At 38.5% G+C, this 15,688-nt stretch overlaps 1 long non-coding RNA gene across 4 annotated transcripts in view; it reads left to right on the top strand.

The window, feature by feature from the left end:
* The first annotated feature begins 5,812 nt into the window (after positions 1 to 5,812).
* The window catches only part of LOC121040569 (uncharacterized), a 100,231-nt gene continuing 90,355 nt past the window's right edge, over positions 5,813 to 15,688 (top strand). For all 4 annotated transcript variants that reach the window (XR_005795358.1, XR_005795361.1, XR_005795359.1 and 1 more), the window contains exons 1-2: positions 5,813 to 5,894; positions 6,195 to 8,828. This is a non-coding gene — a long non-coding RNA (uncharacterized LOC121040569). The remainder of the gene's footprint in view (positions 5,895 to 6,194; positions 8,829 to 15,688) is intronic.

The following is a 15,688-nucleotide window of genomic DNA, read 5'->3' as shown; positions in this document are numbered from 1 at the left end:
AATCAGGCACACCGAATTGTTCTGCTCTGCGTTTGATTTTGATTTGTTTTTCGTTCAGAAATGGAGCAAATCTCAAACCCAAATTCAACTTAGGAAACTATGTCTGTCTGTGATTTTGAATTGAAAAAACAAAATAGCTAGCCTTCTCCTTCCAATCAAAAAGCCAATAAATATGAGGGGGAAGCCATTCTCACTTCAGCACCCTGGACCCCCAGGAGGAAGAAAATGCAGGAAACCGCAGCTACGGAGACAACTGATGAATCTGATCTGACGGGCGGACAGCAACAGACACCTGTGTCATGGAGGAAGTTTCAGGGTGTCTCGACAGTTCTCAGAAGTTAAGTGACTCTCAAAAGATAGTTGTATGGTTGTTTAAATAGGAAGCTTTTTATTTGATAATAGGTCACCTGTGGAGGAGGGACGATGAGGTCAAGAGGACGCTGAAAAATTCTCAAACACAAAAGTCTGCAAATTCAGTAATAGTCTTGACTGAGAGGAAGACGAATATTCAAGTAAGTAGACCAGTTTCAGCATTGCATATGCTACTATGCTTATTTCTCCAGTGTTTACAAGTGAATACTGCTTCATTAGTTAGGTTTTCAGGCAATAGAAACTATGGCTTTTTAAAATTTATTTATTTATTTATTTAGTTAGTTAGTTAGTTAGTTAGTTTATGGCAACTTTACCACAGTTACAATGCATTGAAATGTCAAAGATTGATGTGCATGGTAATTGATTTCCTGTCGTCATGCCGTATTTAGACAATTATAAACATTGCTAATCTAATGTTTCAAGGTACTTATGAACAATTAGTGATTCTGCACTAGCATCTCAAACACACTTTTGATGATAATAATATACTGAGACAAGTTCTATAAATCCTAAAAGGGCTGTTGTGTAAATGATGATTAGGACAAAATTAGTGTTTTTTTTCTCCCCCCCCCCAGTGAAATGATTAAGGCTTTGAAAATGAAAACACAAGTATTTTGGTTGTGAGCATGCAAAAATTCAGCACAATTAGCAGGGAGAAGACATTACTTTATAGTGATATACTTGTTTAAAATGAAAGAATATGACTAACTTTATTGAACTTCTACTACCACTAATGACTAACTCAGCTGTTTGTGTAACCTTTACAGTCTCATATTAGGAGAATGTTAATGGTCAATGATACAGAATCAAATGGAAGTATATGTTTGGGTACCCAAACATAAGTACATGCATACTTTCATTTGAAAATATTTAAATGCCTCATACATATTGACTACACTGATGCTTTTTGTGCATATAATGAAAACCAATTATCTGTGGAGAAAACTTGACTGGGTGGAAGGAAATTAAATTGGTTTTTAAAGACTTTCTTAAACAGCAGTAGCTAGGGAAAGGTCCACTAACATTTTAGCTCAGGATTATAATGACTTTGCTATATTAATAAATCATGTTTTATCCTGACTTTTATCATGGATCAGGCCACTCTCCCAGTCCCTGTGAAGCCTGGAAACCACTGTAGGAGAAGGCAGGTACATCCTAACTCACTCAAAGGATGGGATACAGGACAACGTATGTCTGTTAACAAAAACTTTCAAATTGTAATTCTTGAAGGAAATGGTCATATCCTGGAATATTCTGTGATTTTTTTTTAAAATGCTGTACAGGGAAATCTTTACCAACTTTTCTCCGTAATTCCCTTCTGGGAGTTTCCCAACTTCTATGAAATGCTTTTGTGTTGAGTATCAACTCTCATCAATCAGCTCCATATTACTTTTTTTTTTTCATTGTGCTTAAGTCTGAGACCACTTAGGAGGACATTTATGGAAACATGGAGAAACATTGTTTCACTTACACGTGCAACAATGCAAATTCTTATCCTTTGTTACTATGCAAAATAGTAACATTCTGTTCTCTGTGGGCTCTCAGAGTTGACTTCCAGCAGCTATTGTAAACTAAGGAAGGCAAAATACTTCACTATTACCTCAAAATGTCTGACGGCTTATACTAACTGAAGAGTAAAATATTTCACTGAGTTTTTCTGAAATCAAATATTTAATTAGTTTAAACTGTATGTCAGTAAGTTGGTCAGGTGGACTCTGTGAAGTATATACATTATTGTACTGCAGTGAGGGGCTTGTTAGGGATCAGTGTGCGTCTTTCCCTCTGTTAATTATCCAATGGCTAAACATTAAATATTGCAGGTGTTTGGGTGACGTAAAGTAGTCCCTGATCCTTTCCGTTACATTTTCGTTGCCTTTTCAGAGCAGTGCTCTCAGAAGTAGTGTTTAATTTAGTGGATTAAACCCAACTAGCCTTTACCCCATCCTGGATCTTAAATATTGAAACCTTTAGCTCTTATATTTTATGATATATTTTCTAATTACCCAGTTTTCACAATCACATCTTTAAGGTTTCAGGTTGGAATGTAATCATGGTTAATATTTTACTCACACCCCACAGAAATTTCACCTCTCATGTCTGTCTCTCTCCAACTCTCAAGAAAGTCAGGTTCTGTGGGATAAGTCACCAGGGAATGCCTTCATGACACTGAATACCCGTGGTCTAAAGGGGGTCTTGGAAGTTGTTCGTAGTTTGGTATTATTTTCTTTCCGTTAGAAATACTTTGTAACGCTGCCATTCACTTCCAACTTTGCAACCATCAGAAATCTCAATTGCATATGAGCTTTCACTCTGAAATTTACTTTCTGATCTCAAATCGGCCAACTGAGATAAGACAAAAAGTTTTAATTAGAATTTTAATATGTAACCGAAGGCATTTATAGATCATACACACAGGTGATCTTCTATGTATTTAATAACTGTGTGGAGAACTTAGATAATGTTTAATTTTGTGCAGAGACTATTTTTAACTTTACTGGAATCGGGTTACCTGCAATGTTGCCGGAGCGTCTCTTAGAAGTTTTAACAGTGTGAGGTTTATTGTGTGAATGAGTAACTGTAGGTGTCTCTAGCAAGGCCTGGGGGGGGGGGGGGATTATAAAAATTGGAATATTCTTTAATATAAAGAAGCTGTTCTGTTTTCCTTTCACATTTCTCCTGGAAAATCTAGCTTCACATCCCTCAGTTCAAGCGTTGTAGATGAAAAGAGATAAATGCCCAGCGGAGTACCAGGGGGATTAGCCTCCCCCTTGCTACTATTAATGAGTGGTGCCCCTAACCTCATGTGTTTATTCCTTAAAAACCTAGCACATGAAACAGTTTTTTTTCTTTCAAGAAATAGTTGGCACTTTATCTTGGACTTCTGCTTGACATGAATTATTTGGCAAATTGGGGACTGAAGTGTGAACTATAAACTTGGGACTGTGTAATAGGCTTCAGGGGTATTCTAGGGACAAAGACATCCTGGTAGGGATGTCACAAAAACAAACTTGGTTGAGAAAAAAAATGATCTTTTCCTCTAATTCATGAGACAACAACAAAAAAAATGTATACATTATACAGATACCAGTATCCATACACACACACACACACACACACACACACACACACACACACGCACACATGCACACACACACACACACACACACACACACACACTTTGCTGGAGTGTATCCTCTGTTTTTTATTTACATGTGCACATGAGTCTCATTAATGTTGATAACCCTCTTCATATGCCTCCAGAAAATAATGGACCCCGACTGTGAGAACTGTCTGTATTCAGACATGTTAAGAGCTGAATATTTAAAATCTGTTTGGCACACTAAGCTTGGTTTTCTGAAGACAACAGAAGTTGGACAGAAAGATCAAAGGAAAAAAAAAAAAAACACTGTAAGAGATAATGACATCTGGATGGGGCCTGGGTAATGCTCTAATTAAATGTACTTACACCTAAGTCTTATCACATGCTCAGGAGTGAGAGCTTAGATGCTCCTTTTAAACTGCAGCCTTAGAGGCAGTCATGGGGGCCTTGCCTGGGAGCTGTCACCTCTGCTGTGATCCAGCTCGTTCTATATGTGGACCCAGAATCCATCCTCCTTTCTTTCACTGAATGGGCTTCCGCTATTTTGCTATTCAGATAGTCATGATAAATTAGGTTATCCCTTAAGCTTACAAAGATATGCATGTTCTTTAAAATAGATTTGAAAAAAAATCCGTTTATCCACTTAGAAAAAAACAAGCTACAAGATTTCTTGCCTTGTTGCTGGTCATAGGTAAAGATGAGCTTCATAAGAAACCTTGGATACTTTTTTCCCTGTTTGGGTAGTCATTTGACATCCTTTCCCTTCTGAACATAATAGCAGCTCGCCCTGAGTACAAAACACAAAGTAGACTTTCAGAAGTCACTGAATCAGGCAATTTTAACTTCTAAAAGAGTTTCTAAAGCCTATATTAATTGCACAGAGTTCTTTTTAAATTGGCATGACTTGAACTGATTTCAGAATTCTGGGATTTAGGGCAAGAAAAAGGAGGGAACTGTTTTTTCTAAGTCTTTTTTCTTTCTTTTTTTAAATGGAGTTTTGAAACATCATGATGCAATCTCTGATTAGGATTTTATTTTTTAATAAATAAAACAAACCCTACATATTTAGAAGAAACAATTGGGCAATGCATAGACATAAACTGCATATCTCATTACTATTAACAGCCATGCATAGTTAAACCTCCCCCTATTGCGCAGAGCATTTACCCTCTGGCTTTGTAAAGTGATGCTTGAGTGTGGGTTTTACAAAGGAATTTCATAACCATTTTATAGACTCTGCAGCACACCTACAAAATCAGAATATGCACCACGTTTCTTGGTTATATGGTAACAATTAATGAAATTGGCATTCATTCTAGAAAAAAAGTCTAAAGTGCTTGTATATTGAGTCTTTTGCGGGGTGGGGGGGGGTGGAGAATAAGTCCATCTCTTATTTTAATTCAATGAGAAACTACTTTTTCTTTTTTTTTTCTTTTTCTTTTTCTTTTGTTTTTCCATGCTCTGCCTTCTAATAGTTCCAAACAATCAGATGCAAAGCATTTTGCCTTCTACCACTCCTTAGGAGAAAATTAGTTCATTAATACACAAAGGTGAAAATTAGAAACCCACTGTAATCCAGGAAGGTCCAAGAATTTAAACAATCAAATATACCCTCTGGATCTCAGAATTCATCAGGGAAAATTTAGAACAAGTTATTTTTCTCTGAGCTCCCTTAATTTTGTGTTACTGCCTTAGACATAATTTAAATACTAATAATTTAAATACTGGTGAGGTTTGGGGAAGGCAGATGGTTTTTTTTTGGGGGGGGGGTTGAGAAAGCAGTAAAGTCTAGAAAGAGAGAGTTCAAAACCCTCCAGCCCCTAGGAAAACAGAGGTCTACCAGGTTAGCTTTTTGAGCGGGATGTATTCAATATGCCACACCCCTGTGCAAAAGGTTGGAACCTTTTGGCTAAGGTAACACCACTCATGTTCTGAAGTATATATATTTATATTCAGGGTGCTGTGAATAACCCCAGTTTTTGCCTTCCTTTGAAAATTGGCTGTGCTATTACTCATCTTGGATGTCAAGATTTTCTTCTACTGGCTAGGTCGTCCTGGTTTAATCTAATGTTTCATTTCCTCCCAACAAAATAAGATATTTGCATCAAATTCAGCATTTCAATAACAGTAGTGAAAAGTCCCTCTTTGTAAAAAGATACAGCATTACTTCCTGCCATGAGTTCATCTGCATCACCCCCATTTATTTCTCCTGGGTGATGAGAAGACCTTTTGCATTTGACCAAAAAGCGCTAGTAAATAAGGAGTTAAAATGAAGGCAGGCTCACTGGTTTGCTGAGATCTGTCAGAGTCTGACTGGCTGGCTACATATCTGTCTCTGGAACAATAGGTACCTGTATTCTGCACGGACTGCTGGGCAGCACTGACACTCTGGAGAAGGTCTGCCTCTGTCTGCGCTTTCCTGGTGAGAATCCCCAATGACAGTTCCACTTTTCAGTGGAGGAGAAAAAAAATATCTGTCTACTCTCTTGATGAAGGACAGAGCTTTGATCATTTTTATTCAGGCTTGTCGTGGCCGGAGGTTTTAGGTTCTTAGTCTCAAGTCAGCAGTCTCTCTCTCCCTCTCCGTCTCTCTCTCTCTCTCTCTCTCTCTCTCTCTCTCTCTCACACACACACACACACACACACACACACACACACACATCCACTCCCTCCCGCTCTCTTACTCTTCCTCTCTCTCTCCCTCCCTTATTTCCCCTCATAGGTTCTATGCAGGCAGATGAGTGCCACAGCTGTAACTGAGGCACAGAATGATAAACACAGTGAAGCCAATTTCCAGGATGGCGAGAGGGGGCACCGGAGGTGACAACAATGACAAGGACCCAAGGACCGCCCTTTGGACAAGTTTTAGGTAAGAAAACGTGTACGCCCCGATTCTTGCATTTTTGCACGCTTGTGGCTGAGAGAGACGTTGAGATAGAAAGCGAGTCTCAGTAGGAAAATATTTTCGCGAGGGTATCATCTGTGCTGTCACTTGCCTGCAAACCTGTGTTCTCAGGGCTTTGTGTTACGAGAATCGTTGGAGGTGAGGCGTGAGCAGGGCTGGGCGGACGGGTGAGCTGCTTTTTATGTCTGTCTGCTGACATTTATCATGCTGTTTAAATTTGTATCTGGAAAAAATTCTGTTTGATGATAGTTAGCAATGTTTTGTGCAACGTAGAGCATATGGCAGTGTAGAATTCAAGTGATGCTCTTTCATTCTTAATTTGAAATTATTTTTATACTCAACTGTACTGAGGTCACAGAGTTTTAAAAATTAATGAGATTCCCTGTGGAGTTCAAATAGTAATGTCTACGTGAGCTGACACAAAAAAGATAAGATATAGCTGGTATATGTTTAAGGTGGATTTAACTGTCTTAATGGAACATACTCCATTTGAAATGTATCAATTGTACAATAGTTTATGGAAACCTAAGTATTGGGGGATATTAGTCCTTAAATTTTTTTTAATGACCTGGAGACGTTTTGTCAAAACTAGCTATAGAAGAGGAGTAGATTGTGTGGAGGCATTGCTAAAACTTGATAGACATAATTGTTCTGGCAGTGGAGAATACCTTACACTTTCGAGGAAATGACAAATAATGAATGAACCACATGCTAAAAAATATGCAAGAGTGTGCTTTCATCTTAAGTAATATATAAAAATTCAGGAGATTTTTAGGGTGAAAAACTGCTGGCACGAACAAAGAAGCAAGTGTACCCATAGATGAGAATTCTTTGTCACAAAAATGAATCCCGGGCATGGATTTAGGAGGTTAAGTGATTTCTACATTCTCAGTGCCCCACAGAAGGGGTGAGTCCAGACATTTAAAAATGTACTGAAAACTTTCATTTCCCACAATTTAAAAACATTGTTTATGTTCTTGATACAACACATTGTTTAAATGAAGGGGACTGAAAAGCAGTCTGAGTATACAGTAATCGGGGCTAAAGATGCTTTTTATCTGAGTTCCCCATTTACAAGACCCATTCTGAGCTTCCTGTGATATATTGTTATGTAAATACTGTGCAGCCGGGGAAAGCAGTACTATGGAGATTCAATTTACTTTGAAAGTTGTTCATTATAGCAAGGATGAATGTTATTTATTTGATGTGATTCAAAGGCTGGAAATGACTTTTTCATTGTGGCGCCTTTTGTAATGGGTGCAGGGTGATCTAATCTTTTTAATTTTGGCTTTCACACCAGTGGAGATGAAAAGAGATCTGAACTCATTTATCGGTTGCTAGGTCCTTCTGGAGACCCAAGTCCTGTTCTTGGTTGCTATGGCCAGGCTGACCTCAATCTCTGTGGTTTGGGGGACTTAGGGAGCCTTTTCTCTCTCTTTCTTTCTTTCTTTCTTTCTTTCTTTCTTTCTTTCCTTCCTTTCTTTTTCTTTTTCTTTTTTTTTATTGAGGAGCATGCACCTTGATTTATGTCCAAAATTGTGGCTGAATGTCTTTGTCTGTAAGTGATAAATGGTGCCGAACAATTCATCAGTTCTTACAAGTAAACACCGCTGTCCCACTAAAAATATGTTTTGTTCTGAGTTAATGGTATGGAACAAGGCAGCCTCCACAAACAGCTATCTTTTATTGCGGAGGGGCCTCTGAAACTTGGAGCAAAGTGGAGGAAATTGGCACGTATTTTCTTGTGCATTAGCATTTCACTTGTGACTCGGTGATACCACTTTAGGCGGATTGAGGCTGAGAGGGCAAACCTTCCGTGTCCTCACTTTCTCCCTAGCTGGGGCCGCCTCAGACACAGGCCCTCTCCAGACGCCTGGATTCGGCCGGGGGCCCTCGGAAGTCAGGCGGAGTCCCTGATGGGGATGGGGTGGGCCTCCGCTCTGCAAGCTCCCTGCGCTGAGGCATAAATGGGCAGATGTGGTGCGGCTCTGCTGCCTTCAGTCACGGGCTGGTTCTTTGAGGGAAAGTTGTATCCAATACTGGCGACTCCCAGGGATGTTCTGCTTGTGTGCTCCTTAATGGTCCCTGGATGTGCTTGCATTCTAGAACCTTGTTAAGAAAGGAGCCGCGCTGATTAAGGGATTGTGGAGTATACAGCCGTGCTTAGCAGATGAGCCCTCCTGTATTTCCCGCTCCCTTAAAAAGTGCTTAATTGATGCTGCAGGGAGCATACAGTCCGCTAATAAGATGATGCTGACAAAACAGCTACCAGAACCAGGCACTTACTCCTTATAAGCACCGTCCGCTTCCCTCTGAGAGATTGCAGCTTTGTAGGGTGGTTTTTTCTTTTAATAGTAACATGCTAATGGTTTTTATCCTAAATCAGCCAGCGCTGAGTATCTTCAGGAAAAATGAGTTCCATAAGAAGTGGCATCCTCCTCCAATGGGAAGGTAAAAAATTAAACATTTTTTAAAGTGCAATTTTCAAGCCATTTCATGTACTTCTTGCCAGTAGCATTAGAAAGCCGCTTTCTAAATAAAACTAAGATTTGCGCCATTCTTTCTAGCCATAAGAGGTTTAAAGAAGAGAGTATTAGGGAATTTTATCGTCAGTCATTTTCTAAGGATTGTCTAGCTTTTGTTAGCAAAATGCAATCAGGTACTTCGTATGTTTCCTGTCAGCCTTGAAAACCAGCAGGTTTTTGTTTTTTAGAGGACATTATCCTTGGGGGGATCAATAAAAATGATCTTTATTTTATGTCGATTTTATTCCTAGGACTGGTAAATAAGCACAGGGATTGGGTGATGTCGAAGGTCTTCTGTCAGCCTGAAAATTCCTCAAAGAGCACTAGTTTTCAGAAAGAAGGCATAAGGACGCCTTTATTAGTGTTAATTGAGCTTCTTCAACTGTTCAGCTCTTTTTCGTTGAGCAGCAGTTAAAAGTTCTGTGCTCTGTGGGACAGGTAACCATTGTGGCTGGAAGTCATTTTCAAAAACTGGATTTTTGGAAGTATTTTTTTTTTTAGTGCTTTATGAAGACTTGGGTTTTGCAGAGCCCAATAGGGGCTCCTTAACTTGGGTTTCTCACTTCAGGTCTTCTTGAAGGTAATACTTTATATGAGTGGCTAATTTCACGAGAAATGTTTAATTCTAGGTATCCGAAGGCAAATGTTTCCCAGTGTGTGGTATGTATCTCTGTGTGTATGTGAACATATTTTAATATAAAATGTCTTATAAATTTTACATCGTGCTTTGCTTTGCTGTTATTTCAAAGGATTTAAGTGAATGTTGGATAGCGCTCAATTTCCTGAAATGATTAAATTCCATCTCTGAAGAATCTGGGGAAAAGGCCTATAATGACATTTTGATGACTTTCATTTTAAGGAATAATAGAAATTGAGTAAAATATTTTAATAGCTATTCTCTAATATCTCATTCCAAATACAATGTTTTTATTGCTCATTCTAGCTTACAATTTTCTGGTGATAATAATGTTGGCTGGTAATTGTTTCTTATGTAGAAATCATTCTATCCTTATGTAAAAGTTATTTCAGAAAAGTCTTCATGCATTTATCTCAGCTGAAGCAACCGCATTGAACTCTTGAGATAAAACAGTGAGTATTTCCAGATTCCTCCTATTTTAATTTGGTACTTCCTTACAAGAATTAGGTGTATCTTAAAGGGAGGAATATGACAAATGATAGTTTGTGGTATAAAGAGGGAAAACAATGAGACAAGTCAGGAGAAGGCTGAGAAGACAGAATAAATATTATGCGCTATCACAAAATTGACTTGGCATCTCCCAGATGTCAGGTACTTTTAAAATTTAAAAACAGACTAATATCAAATATATGTATGTAAATATGCAGTCATTATATCTGTCTATATTGAACAGGTAAATGCATGTATGTAAACTTACTGCAATTCCAGCTAATGTTACCAGGAACACCTTAGCACCTCAATTCTTTCAGGAGATGTAGACACGAGTAAAGTTAATCACATAGCTTTTAAAGAATCAAATCTTTTGGGAACTGGAGTTGTGACATGTTAGATCAATTTTCACGTAAGTCAGAATAAAAATCTTAAATCGGGTTTTCTGTGCAAGTTACACAAAGCCATTAGCCTCCAAACTGCGTTGTTCTAAACACTAATTAGAAAAATTTGTATGCAATTTAACTTGATTGTAGTGAATATTTACAGTCAGAATATTACATTATTGCCGAGTTAACACGCCATCCATGCAATTTTTTATAGAAGCAAAATTAAGCTCTACTATCTGCTTATTCTCCTCTCTTAATATGTTTACCAGATTTCCCCAAGTTTGCTTTCTTTTTGCACTTCATACTGCCTTCCAGATACCAGTGTTGCAGGGAAATTAGTTACTCTTAGTTTCTTTCTGCCTACTATAATTCTGGGTTTTGTCTTTTTTGGTATGCCATTATTCTTATCTGTCATCTAGACAGTTATATTGACTTTGAAGCTATTTGTGTGACCTATTCGTCTGTGTTTGGGCGGGAGAAGCTTATTTCATTAGAAATTGTGTATCGAGTGCTGAAAGATTTGAGTTGCCTTTGGGATGTTGTGCAAGGGCCTCATATTGGGATCTAGAGTTTCCCAGTGGTAGCAAGTTACTTGCATAATTCAATAAAATCTTTCCTTCAAGCTACCTTACCTTATTTTCCACCAAGTGGCAAGCCTCAGATTTTCACTGAGCATCATCTAGGAAACTTAGTATGAGAAAAACTGGCAGGGGTGGGACCCTCTTGGATAGCTAGTGAAGGTGTCACTCTAGGTTACTCTTCTGAGATGTTGGCAAGGATACATTGTAAAGTTTTATCTACTGGTGTGTTGTGTTTAATCACCTCTGTGATCCAACAGCAGATTTTAATTTGCATTACCATCAGTCAGATTCTTTTGTTTAAAGAGTACCACAATGATTTAAGAAAATGCAAGCTATGCTAAAAATCTTAATTACACACTCTCTCACTCACTAATAATTAATCGAAGCATTAAAAAAATTTGTTCAGATTTTTAAATGTGAAAATTGTAGCTTGCTTAATGGTATTTATAATTTTTTTTTCATCAGGAGATGGCTCGTATAGAATCATAATCCCTGAGACTCTCTAAAGTTGGTAGACTTTATGATCCTACACCCTATAGTGAACAGAACTGTTTTACATTTTTAATAACATCTCTGAGCCATAATTTATGTTCTTAATGTTGCCTGGCATTATTTAAGCACAACGTACTTGTGATCTATAAATCTTTGAAATTCCTGTATTTTTCTGACGATTGAATTCACAGTTCAACTGCAGACTGAAATATACCATAAGGCTAAGAATTTCCTTAGAGAAAGAAAGACAAGGTAGCAAGCACGCCATGGTCAGGAACATATGGTGTACAGTTAATTATCAAAATCTCAAGGGTTTTAACATAGTTTACTGCAGGCATCTTCAACAATACTGGATTTTCAGAATATGTTTGAAGACGAATTTGATTTGCTAGAAATTTGAAACCGGGAAACCAAATAAATTATTTTTAAAATGTTCTCCCATAAGGATTTAGAAAATATTCATTCATTCATTCCATAAACATTTATTCAGTGCCTGCCTTGTGCCAGACACTATTCTTGTGGCTCTTAATTTAATATTCACCATTAATTCAACAGTCATTATTTGCCTGGTTTTGCAGATTATAGGAGTCTCGCCAGTTAGTCATACCCTATCAGCTAATCACATCACAATCCATATCATTTTGGAACTTGTTCTTCAATGATCTGTTCTTTAAATGGCTTAAAATATATTCTCTGCATATATACCAATTTAGAAGAATATATTGGCAAAGCAGTCAGAATATGTTTTAAGAAGTTATCTTGTCGATGCGTATTTAGAAGTGTCCAAATGCATCCTTCCCCCCCTCAGTAGCTAGGCCCATGATGCAGCAAATACTAAATGGGTTTGTTACATTTGCTTCCTTCTATTGCTGCTCATACTATGTTCAGGGACCTCTAATTCTAATTATTAATGGTTAACATTTATTTTCTATATGCCAGTCAAGGTACTAAATCCTTTACTTTTGTACTCTTGTTTAATCCTTCAATTACATTATGAGAAAGGTGGTGTCACTATCCTTGCTTGTAGAAGAGGAAACTGAGGTTTTGCGAAGTTAACTCCCTCGAGGTCACAGAGCTTGCAAGCAGCTGAGATGACTTAAAATCCAACCGTTTCAGATTCTATTCATCCTTCCAGTCATTCAGCCGATGTTATCGAGCTTTGATGATGTCCTAGGCCTTCTCAACATGTTTAGAATAAAGCAGTGGCTAGAACAGGCAAGCCTCTGCCCTTAGAATAAGAGCACGTAGTCACTTGATACATTCATTATGTTATTTCCCTTTGCATCTATGGATTCCCCAGAACCAATAGCATAAAACATTTGAATTTCAAACCTTCTTTAGACCTCTCACTATTTGGCTTCAGTCTTTCTTTCCAACTGCATTATTTACAGATTTCAAAAGAGGAATTTGCTAACCCGGAAGACCGGTCTGCTCATTGCCTCCGCGAAGTTTGCCTTGTGTTTCCTCCCACCATTGCTGCCCCGAAACACTTTTGCCACTGCTTTCCCAACCCTTCCCATCCTTCTGCGTCTGGGTCAAAGCCCACGGTGCCAACGAAGTGTGTCTTAGAAACGAAATCCTCAAGTTGTTTCATCTGCATTGATCATTTGACACATGGCATTTGCAACAACTAAAGAGATACGAGGCTAGGTAACATTTCACGTGTTTCCTATGTCCTGGCTGCTTTAGTACTTGTACATGTGCCCAGCTGACGCGTTAGCAAAGAGTTCAGGGAACCAGCAGTAAAATAAGAGAAGAAAATAGAAGAGGAAAAGGACTGGAAAGCTTGGAAACAAGAGCCCCCCCGTCTAGCACAGTGCCTGGCATAGAATATGCAGTTAATGTACATTTGAGGCTGGGAAGGGGAGAAGAGCAGCACAAAGGAAGGAGAGACTGACAATAGGAGGAAAGTTAGCAGGGAAAGAGAAAATAATATTCCTAAGTTGATAGCCCCAGGCCTTGAAAGATCTTTAAATACTCAATTGGTGTCAGAGAGCCCATTAAGGAATGCATAGATATGCAAAATCCTGAAAGATACACACTTGCATGTATGTTTTTGCCTTTTCCAGGAATAAACTGTCCCTCTTATCAACATTAATACTTTAGATATGGAATGAACTTTCTGGTGTTTCTAAGAGCAAGGGCAATTGTGTTATGTTTGTGTATGCGTATCATCACTATTCAGGCCCACGGTACAGGGGACTCTAAGTTGGTTGTGTTGTTTTATGCTGTGTATGATTATTTCTCTATCCCTTGGGACATTATTTAGTATCACAGAAATTGCTGGCCACCGGGGGGGCCCCCCCCCCCAAAGAGACTTCCTCTTAACCATCATAAAGTTTTATTGGTTAATACTTTATGTCAGATTTTTTTTTCAATAAAAGCTAAGTTCGGTATTCAAAATCCTAATGCAATGTCCCCTCTACCAACAAGCAACTCTTGTGATTAAGTTTATTTATGTTTTTCCTCCATTGTATTCAAAAGCATAGCCTTGAAATCTCTAGAAAAATATATATGTCTGTATTTTGTGTGGGTTCTCAAATCAAGTGCTTAAGGTAGAAATTTTATTTCATAGGAAAATCCAGGTAGATATTTCTTAAAGCAACTACTATACGTGACCTTTGCCATGGAGTTATTTTACGGGCTCACTATAAGAGCCATGGCTTGTATACGTAGTTATGACTTGTAGGGCTTACTTCAAGGATGGATCACTAATACATAATGTATTTGTACCGTGTATTAATCTCCCTGGGTAAAGTAAGGTAGAAAGGCTGCACCTTGAACCAGGAAACATGATAGCCTGTGTGTACCCTCTACTTTTATGGGAGTACTCTGTTGAAGCAGCCCCATTCTTTGGAAATCCCTACTTGCTAGTTGAGGTAAGTGAGGATAAAGCTTTCTCCGTGAGGCTTTGAGCTACATCCTGCTTTTAGGAAACAAGGAATATTTCCACAGTCTGTATTTGTAGTAGTAGCAGTTGAACAGCCCATGAGAGTTCCAAAAACGAAAATGTGCTCCAAGTGCTTATCACATGCCGTATTGATGTCAGTAAAATGCTGAGGATGAGCTCGTCTCCCCCTTAACCCTGACTTTCCATGGTCCTTTCATTTTGACACTAATTTCAGGCATGAACCTTGGCACTTAGCTATAGTGTGTAATTGTTGGTATCTCGCTGCCACCTGGGTGCACAATGGCGAACAATATTTAGCCCCTGTGATTTGCCATAAGAACACACCACATGCAGTTGGAGAGGGAAATATTTAATCAGCCAATTTTCTCCATGCAGTCGTGATCCGTTGAGTTGGTTGAAGACTCTGTTTTCTCTGAATTGACTGTTTGTTTTGTCACTGCAAAAATAAAACCTTTGGCTCCCTCCCAAATTCTTGTCATGCAAATTGGGGGACGTGGTCTATCAATTTGAATGTCCAAACGAAAAGAAGGTATTTTAACAATGCAAAATTAAAAACTCATTTTGCTCAAAAGATCTTTTTTTAAGTTCCTTGAGTCCTCTGGTTTGTTGGCTCACTGTGGACGTAACATGTGAAAGGCTGTGACGCATGAATGATACTCTTCCATTTTTAGGCATGATGAGGCTGTTGATCTTTAAAATAAATTCCCTTTGGTGACATTTACAAAAATAGTTTCACTTTAGCAGCTTTTAATTTTAATTTTTTTTTTAATTTTTTTTTTCAACATTTATTTATTTTTGGGACAGAGAGAGACAGAGCATGAATGGGGGAGGGGCAGAGAGAGAGGGAGACACAGAATCGGAAACAGGCTCCAGGCTCCGAGCCATCAGCCCAGAGCCCGACGCGGGGCTCGAACTCACGGACCGCGAGATCGTGACCTGGCTGAAGTCGGACGCTTAACCGACTGCGCCACCCAGGCGCCCCTTAATTTTTTAATAAACGACAAAAATGGTATAACTTCCCAGTGACGAGGAAGTCACCTAGGAAGTGGGTACTTACTTAATGGAAACAGGAAATACCCATTGCTTCCCATCAGATGCTGTGCTTATAATCAGTCCAGAGAAATAGCTTTGACTAATAGGAAAATGGTATAAGAATAGGATTGTCTGTCTAAACAGGCAGCATATCATCTTAAAGACTAAGGTCTATTTTTTTAATCCTGGTGCTTTCAAAGTTCTGGAAAGATTTGAATCCAGAACTTAGTCCTCATTATACTTTAATTCTGCTAA

This window comes from Herpailurus yagouaroundi, unplaced genomic scaffold, assembly GCF_014898765.1.
Source record: "Herpailurus yagouaroundi ecotype Mexico unplaced genomic scaffold, PumYag 182, whole genome shotgun sequence".
Classification (NCBI taxonomy): Eukaryota; Metazoa; Chordata; class Mammalia; order Carnivora; family Felidae; genus Herpailurus; species Herpailurus yagouaroundi.
Note: the sequence above shows the minus strand (reverse complement) of the source record. Positions and strands in the feature narration are given on the sequence as shown.